The sequence below is a fragment of the Saccostrea cucullata genome, unplaced genomic scaffold, assembly GCF_032062105.1.
Source record: "Saccostrea cucullata isolate Sc308-1 unplaced genomic scaffold, CSIRO_AGI_Scuc_v1 ctg17977, whole genome shotgun sequence".
In the NCBI taxonomy this organism is placed as follows: domain Eukaryota; kingdom Metazoa; phylum Mollusca; class Bivalvia; order Ostreida; family Ostreidae; genus Saccostrea; species Saccostrea cuccullata.
This window is the reverse complement of record NW_026921731.1, coordinates 780-10,206: the sequence shown is the minus strand read 5'-3', so window position 1 is coordinate 10,206 and position 9,427 is coordinate 780. Positions and strand designations below refer to the sequence as shown.

The 9,427-nt window shown below is 31.3% G+C and overlaps 1 long non-coding RNA gene across 2 annotated transcripts; it reads right to left on the bottom strand.

Annotated features, from left to right (window-relative positions):
* Positions 1–6,260: 6,260 nt before the first annotated feature.
* Positions 6,261–8,660, bottom strand: LOC134260649 (uncharacterized). 2 transcript variants are annotated; one of them, XR_009990593.1, is made up of 4 exons: positions 8,616–8,660; positions 7,052–7,178; positions 6,678–6,802; positions 6,261–6,318 (listed from the first exon to the last, which is right to left on the bottom strand). It is a non-coding gene; the product is annotated as an uncharacterized LOC134260649 (long non-coding RNA). The 2 variants fall into 2 exon arrangements; XR_009990592.1 differs by lacking the exon at positions 8,616–8,660 and having other exon boundaries at positions 7,052–7,278.
* Positions 8,661–9,427: the final 767 nt, after the last annotated feature.

Genomic DNA, 9,427 nt, shown 5'->3' with positions numbered 1-9,427 from the left:
TTGTCTGTTGATAAAATCATTTGAATGAACATAGTCATACATTAGGAAGATCTACAGCCTGTAATATAAGATTTATCATGAAAGCATGTGCATGCACATGTGCTTGCAAAAGCTCGCACGTGTAACACGAGAAATGCCCAATATAATTGATACAGACGTAACTATTTAAATTATTGATGAAATGCTTTGAAACTCATATTATAAATATATATTAGAAGCACAGACAAAATGACATGGTCAAAAAAGTAAGATCTCACGCGCATGCACGTGCGCTTCGCTCTGATTGGCTGAAACTAAAGTCTCAATATCTTTCTTGTTTCTTGTCATAATCCTTTGAAATTTTGAACATAGACCTACATTATGAAGATCTACAGCATGATCTATAAGAATTTTCACGAAAGCATGCGCATGCCCGCGTGCTGCAATCTGATTGGCTGAAACTTTAAATGGCTATATCTCCTTTGTTTTTTGACGAAATGCTTTGAAATTTAAAACATAGTCATGCATTAGGATATCCTACAATATGATATAGAAAAAAATCATGAAATCAGGCGCATGCACGTTTGCTGCAATCTGATTGGCTTAAAACTGAAATGGCTATAACTCCCCTCTTTTTCAGTTAAACAGGATTGGATTTAGAATAAAGATAGATTAAGGGACTCCTACAGGAAGGTATGGTCATCATGCACGTGCACGCACGTGCGTGCATTTGGAACGATTGAAATGAAAAATACACTTGAAAGAGTGATTTTTCATACTTTTGGACTGAATGCTTTAATATATTGTATATTAAAATATGTAGATAGTGTAGACAAGATGATATTATCATAACGCACATGCATTCACATGCGCACGGGTGCAATGTTTAAATTTGAATATAATTGGTATCCTTCTGAGAAAACGTTGTTAAAGTCAAAAATGCACAGAGTTTGTCTTATTTAATGAAGCTTACAGGGAATATGGCACCAAAAAGGAATTGGGGAGCGTTTGGGGAACATCTGTAACGGTTCCCGTTACAATTAGCACTAGTTAATATATAATTTCATAATTTGGTTACAGTACTTTATTTTAAGCATTGCAAATTTTACAAATAAAATTATTTCCGACTCATGGTGTACATTTTTGTTACAACATTTGGTAACACTTTCTATCGTCGCCATATTTAACGATAACATGAAATTATGCTTCGTGGGAGAACAGTTATTTGCCCCCCTTGATGCTGTGCCAAATTCGTTGTCCTATCCTCAGGTAAAATTCTGAAAACCAGGCGTTGAATAATAGAATGTCCTTAATTTTAAGCACCTTGTATGACTGTATTAAAAATGTGCAATTTCTTCAAAAGCCTTGATGCCTATGATCTTTATTTTTAAAATTTGTTTGTTGATCAAATTTGAATTACATATAACATGTATAATGCATAGTACATGTAGTACTTAGGTGTTTTTCTTCGCATTTCCTGAAAAATTATTTGAGATTTAGTGATTTACTAATTTTTCCTTATTTTTTATAAATATAATTAACTTACAAGAAGAAGCTTGAAGAATTAATTGTTGTGGATAAAAAAATATACTTATTTGGAGAAATCAGAGACTTTTTAAACACGTTCAATAATTAAGTTAATCCCTGATTTTCAGAACCTGCATATCGGAGTACATTATAAGCTTCTCTCATTTAAACAATAGATAGTTTTCGACTGACCAAGAGTTACTTCCCATTGGCCGCCATACTGGAGGTCCAAATGCTCATATCCCTTCATTATTCATCCAATTTAAAATTTTTATATTTGCTATTTTGAATTAGAAATCGTTATTTTTCTGAAGTATATAAATTTTTGGAAGCCTTCTTTATTTTAAAAAAAATTATTTGATAAAGATTTTCCACCAAATATTTCTGCTATATTTTCTTAAGGTAGAGATTGATAGCTTATCAACAAAAAAACTACCCATTGAATTTTTCTGAATTTTTTATATGTTTGTGTTGAGTCCTTGTTCTAAATCATATCAAAAATTCAAGGCAGGTCATCGGGCTAGTTTTAGAGAAATTTGACAATTTCAATATAGCCTTCATCAACCACCGAAGAGCTGAAAATCAGTGTAAAATAATATAAGAATATGATATGAAAAGGGCTGTAAATTTTTTATTGCTTTATCAATTATCATTTGTCTTATATGAATTCAAACATCTGTCTGTATGGATTAATATTTGACATCAATATTAAATTTATCAAGCATTGTAAGCAAAAAACAGAATCACATTTACCAAGATTCATGGTCAAATTAGGTTAAAATATTGCCTACCCATTGCACAAAGTCTCACACTTCTGCCTCCACTGTGAAAAAATTACCCATCAAATTTCTTTTTTTATTGCATATAATAGTTAGCCTATAAGTGTCTTAAATTTTAGAAAAAAATCATACTACATAATGGGGTTTAAATTCAACCTGGAACAAGTTTATTATCTTACACCCTACCCTACTCCCTTCCTTTAGAAGGATGCAATTTTGAAGAATATGGTGATGAAGAGAGATTATCAAGAATTTATCAAAATATTTCACAGAAAATGAGTAAATTCTTTGTAATATTCTTCTTAATTACATTTTGTATCACAAAAAAAATTTATACATGTACACCTAGATATACGTTGCCCTGGTTGACCTTTTTGCACTTATATTAAAAAAGATAAGAAGTTTTCCCATTATCGTTCAAATTGACTTTCATAGATGGAATTAATCAAAATATTTCAAAGAAAATTAGTAAAATTCCAAGTAATATTCTTCTAAATTACATTCTATATCACAGAAAACAATTTATACATGTACACCTAGATATACGTTGCCCTGGTTGACCTTTTTGCACTTATATTAAAAAACTAAAAAAAGATAAGAACTTTCCTTGATATCATTCAAATTGACTTTGCAGATTTATTATACATATGATTCTTGGATGAATTATCAATGACAATATGTTTTGACCAATTCTGTGCATTATAAGTAAACTGGTTTTATTATCTTCCTTTGACAACAATAGAATGATTAATTTCACTTTTCTTTAAACAATGCCTTTTTTAGTCCAAATACATATACAACATAAATAAGAAAACCCAGTGATTATGAAGTTTTGAACACAGAATCAATCCATGGCATGTTATCCTTGTTTTAAAATTATTCAGCTAAAAATGTGTTATGTATTACACTGTTAAATGAAGACTGCCTGGTCATCATTTATATAGTTGTCAGATATTAATACACTAAAGCATGGTAAAAAAATGCTAAATACATGGTAAAAAGTGCGGGGAAAATTGGGTGATTTGGTTATCATAACATACATTCAAAAATATTGTATAATTTACAAAGAAAAAAAACAATGTATTAGAGGTAATAATTTGTAACTTTAAAGTATAGATTTTGCAAACAGTTAAAGGAATCCCACCATAACCTGTATGTGATACAGTACTGTACAATTTTGAAATTCATGATGTAGTTCAACAAAATAAAGTGAATACATTCAGTACATGTACGGCAATAGGATAAAATTGCTATTTTGCTGTTTGCCTCGTTGGCTAACAAAGATCAATGTAAACATGTATGCATTTTTAATTGCCATCGTGTGCAGCCAGTTGCGTCATGTTCAAGGATCCTGGTAATTCCGTTGTTTTTAAGTCAATACAACAAAGGTGTTCTTTCACAAGGATCTGCAGTGAGCAAAATTCATTCTGTATATTCCAATTTTGAAGCAAATCTTATGGTGTGATATGTCCGTTCCTCTTTACTGTCTCCTTCTGGTAGTTCTTTTTCTGAAAAGAACAAAATATTTTAATACAATAAGAGTGAAAATACATGTTCTACTTTCTTACACTGCAAACATAGTATGACTATGTCTACATGAATACAAGACACTTTTGAGATAACTCTTTTATATAATGTCATGAATTTTTTTAATTAAATGCATATAAAGTAAGCCTCATTAATCTGGGCACATTTGCTCCCAAGGAAATTATTTGGATTAATGAACTGTCTTAATTAAACAAACTGGTGTACAAGGATAAAGATCAAATATTTTATTCTAAATGTAGGCCACATTCTAAGGCCAAGACCATGGGGTTAAAGGAAAATAAATAAACGTGAAATACAAAGACTCAGCACAAACTGTTCAAGAGTTGATACCAAAGGATCAAGTCTTTGTGGAAATAAAAAAACTACATGTACCTGTCAGTGACACATCAATGCATTTACAACTATCAACCTAACTATTATATGTGGAACTAGAAACTCTTGTTGCTACAGCAACAAATAAGGTCTTCTCTATTTATCTGTAATACTTTAACAATAAGAAATATTTGTGGGAAAGAAAAATACTCAAATCATGTAGTTTTTCTCTTTAAACCAGAAGTTGACATTTTTGTTTCCGGTGGGACTGATACATTTCGAAACTACAAATAAGATGCAATAATGCGATGCAAAAAAAAGTTTCATAAAAAAAGTTGCAAATTTCGATTTTTTGGATCACTTCCTGTGACGACCGGAAGTGACGACGGACGATCTTAAACTTAAAGGATTTGTCTACTCATCATGGTCTTCCATCACTATTCGTTTAGTGTCTTAATATCTTACCATTAACGAGATCTAGCAATGATAACTTCTGATTTTGAGGACAGGAAGTCAGCGACCGGAAGTGAATTTTACTGAGATATTAAACATTACTGTAGAGATTTGCAGTCTGAATAACATATCTAAAAATCATTACAAATACTTTAATTATTAAATATATTCATGGGAAAGAAAAATACTCAAATCATGTAGTTTTTCTCTTTTAAACGGAAGTTGATATTTTTGTTTCCCTTGGGACTGATGCATTTCGAAACAACAAATAAGATGATATAATGTGATGCAAAAAAAGTTTCATAGAAGAAAAGTTGAAATTTTTGATTTCTTTGATCACATCATGTGACGACCGGAAGTGACAGCAGACGATCTTTGTCTAACGGGGTTTGCCTACTTATCACCATATATCACTTAATTAAGTTTGGTGTCTTAATCTCTCACCATTTACGATATCTAGCAATGATAACTTCTAATTTTTAAGACATATTGAAATCATGCGGCCGGAAGTGAATTTTACGAAGATGTCTGACACTTCTGTAGACATTTGCAGTCTGAATAACATATCCAAAAATCATAACAAATACTTTAACTATAAGAAATATTTATGGGAAAGAAAAATACTCAAATCATGTAGTTTCCCTCTTATAACCGGAAGTTGTCTTTTTTTGTTTCCGGTGGTACTGAAATATCTCAAAACTACAAATAAGATGCTATAATGTGATGCTAAAACAGTCTCATGAAAAAAGTTGCAAATTTCGATTTTTTGGATCACTTCCTGTGACGACCGGAAGTGTCGGCAGACGATCTTATCACCGTTGATTTTGCCTACTCATCAAGATCTATCACTCTAGATAAGTTTGGTGTCTTAATCTTTTACCGTTAACGAGATCTAGCTATGATAACTTCTCATTTTGAGGACCGGAAATCACGCTACCGGAAGTAAATTTTACAAAGATATTTGACGTTACTGTAGACATCAGCTTTCTGAATAACATATCCAATATTCATTTCAAATACATTACGTATGAAAAATATTTATGGGAGAGAAAAATACTAAAAATATGCAGTTTTTCTCTTATAACCGGAAGTTGTCTTTTTTGTTTCCGGTGGGACTGATTTATTTTGAAACTACAAACAAGATGCTATAATGTGATGCAAAAAAATCTTCAAAAAATAAAAAGTTGAAAATTTAGATTTTTTTTTATCACTTCCTGTGACGACCGGAAGTGACGGCGAATGATGTTAACCCAATTGGTTTTGCCTACTAATCAAGATCTATTACTCATATACGTTTGGTGTCGTAATCTTTTACTGTTTCTGAGATATGACTCAGACAAAACATTTTTGAAAAAAGCGGAAATCAGACATAACTGACGACCGGAAGTGAATTTTGAAAAACTGAAAACCTCATTTGAAAACTATTTTAACTCTCTATAATCCCTGAAAATTTCATCTGAATCCATCCAGTCATCTCTGAGAAATCGACAAAACAAAAAGGGAAAAAATTAATAATAATAAAAAGAAAAAACAGTAGAATCACTATAAGGTCTTCCGTCTGAAACGGAAGACCTTAATTAAAATACTTTTGTTTTTACATCTTATTCCATTTTTTTTAATTCAGGTTTGTCCCTAATTACCTTTTTGATATAAATCCAATTTCTTTTGTAACACTGCAGATGACACTTGATTAGCCAAGGATCCTATATTTCCATGGGATCTGTAACATGATGAAAATAAAATAAAGTAAATAGATTGATCTATTTAAAAAAAAAAAGATATAGAATTTATTAACAATTTTGATTTATTTTGCAAATTTAGCTATGATAATGTGAAGAGGTCAATATTATTAAAAAACCATGTCAATTACAAGTTTTTTTAACAATACTGACTTCTTCATATTATCATACCAATTCTTTAGTGCTTTAGTTGAAACAATTTCATTCAAGTTAGAAAACATCTTTACATTTTACAATTATTTTGGTTATTAAGTTTTGAATTCAATTTACAACATGACTTTTTATATGTTTATACACAAATAATTAACCATATATGTGTTTAAGTCAATAGAACACCTACTTGTAAGTAGTGATGCAGGGATCCCCGGTTAGATTCTCAGTACAGCCATACTGTTCCTCGTTTCCTGACACACAAGTATGCCACTTTATGTTCAGTTTGCTGTCGCAGATCTGGCTTGAACTTTCCTAAAATATTAATATGATCTTCGAGAAATTATTGACTTTGTTAAGAAAATGCTTCTATATGTATACAATAATACTGTTTGTACATTATGGTGTTCAAATTAAAAATACAAGGACTAAAAATCATAAATTAAAATTTTTAATACATGTATGATAAAACACCTCCTGTTTACCACCCCCTTGAAAAATATTTCTGTATTTTCCCTGATATACATGTATGTGCAAGTGTAAATTGAAAGAAAAAATACAAACCAATGGCTATTTTGGAGTTAATATAAAAAGCACCCTTGACATTCCTCTTTCCAGGTAACACTTGATTTGGTCACATTATTTCAGCAGAGAAAGCTGAATACACTGTCTAGTTCATAGCTTGCTTCACCTGTAGTATTAAATGTTTCTTTTATAATCTATGAATATGATATCTGTTTATAATCAGGGCCCTTTTGAGCATAAAACAAATACATACATAAATTTATTACAGGTACATAAATATTACATAAGGCTAAAAAAAAATAGTTTTTTTTTTTTCCTGCTACACGACTGATCTAATTTTTTTTCACTTGATCCTAAAGTTGTTTCCTTTTTTTTTTTTCAATGCAACTTTTTATAATTTGCTTGTCATTTCATCATTTATAAAAGGCCGGGTGATAATAATTAAAAAGCATCCGTCATCCAAAGCAGAGAAAGTATATACATTTCTGCATTTGAAAAATTTAAGCAAAATATGTATTTTCCATTTTTTGATCTGAGTAACTAAACACCACCTCGTGTGTTAGGCACAGATAAGTATAATTACTTTTCATTTTTTACCTATCCGGCCTTTATCATGTTCTGACACCAGAAACGTCCAGCTTTATTTTTCTATTCTAGAAGTTACAGTCTGGCCAGGAAATAAGTTTTAATTTTTAGCTAAATAAAACTATGACTTTAGAAAGGGAAAAAAAAATCTATGTAGGTTATTGGTAAATATTTACATCCACTGAATATTTTCTTCTTTATTTCTTAAGAAACCCCATTGCGTTCATCACTGCATAAACTACAGTAGGCATGTCGCCTGTACAGATTTCTTAATCAGTGGCTGTTCCATCAATGAAACGTATAAAGACGTTCGCATCATTAATACAATAATTAATCTTTTTAATCCTACTTTAATTGATTATTTAAACAGATATAAATATAAACAATAAAATGCTTTCTTTATTTGTTGTTACTGGAATGAACGGTTCGCTTCATTAATACAATAATTAATCTTTTTAATCCTACTTTAATTGATTATTTAAACAGATATAAATATAAACAATAAAATGCTTTCTTTATTTGTTGTTACTGGAATGAACGGTCGCAGCTATTGCAGAAAAAATTAACATATCCTGCTTACGCGGGTTATGTATTTTTTCAGCAACAGCTGCTTCCGTTCATTCCAGTAACGACAAACAAAGAAAGCATTTTATTGTTTAATTGAAGCTAAATATACTGGTACCAGACGTGCGTAAACAAACAAGCACCATGGTCATGATCGATATACTAAAGTCGTGAATATTCACCTTATGTATCTGGCACGGACACAGCATACAAAAAATCTTTTCTGCAAAAATTTTACTTCTTCGGTCATACAAATTAACATCTGTAGGGTCATGGTCTTTAAAATGTCTATACAGTCGATACCGGTGTACCCACGTGGTGCTGCAGCGGACACTGGACAAGGAGTAGTTTCACCAAAATTATGTTCATGTTCGGCTTCAGTATCACTTCTATTTTGATTCTCATGAAGATTCTTCAATGTCGAAAACCGTAAAGATTTAAAACGTACGTTAACTTCAACTTTGTTTTTTTAAGTCGAGGAAATATTTCTCGATCGCTTCGTCGGCCATCTTGTAGCATAGACAATAATGTGTAAATGGAGACTTTTATTTGACGGCATTCCGGAATCCGGAAAAAAAGCACGTGCAATTATGCGAATTCTTCCTATCACGTGATTGCTATCGGTATCTCAATCTCTCACCAGAGGGCGTTTTACGCTCATCGCTCCAACACCTCTGTTATCGTCTAAATTACAAGAATCTTGTAAAACGAAAATAAATTATAGATTTCCACCAACATGGTATTTTTTCTTAAATGAAATTAGAAATATCAATCTGTAGCACTTCTTTTGTTCTTTCAAAATTTATATATATATTAAAATAGCTTCAATATATACTGCACTATTTTGTTCTGATTTTTACACATATTTTCATTTTTGAAACCAAGGAGACAAAAGTCAGGAAATATCTACTACCAGAGAGCTTAAAACACGTAACATCATTGAGAAATCATACAAAACAATCAATGTCTAACAATTTTGTCGACAAATAATTATTTGACAACCCGCGCTACTTTTTAGACGACAACAGAGGTGTAAGCGGAGCGCGCCCTCTGGTGAGAGATTGTCGGTATCTACCTTAAACTTAGCCTTAGTACATAAGTCCTCGAACCGTTTCATGCTTCGTAACGCAGTGGAGTAGGCTGTGACGTCATAGCTACCTTAAACTTGGTAAGACAAAGGGTTACAGACTACTAATTTTACCCCTATTTCATTGACCACTCAAGTAGTTCCAGTTTAAAAATAGAGGTTTTTTCTTAAAAATTCTT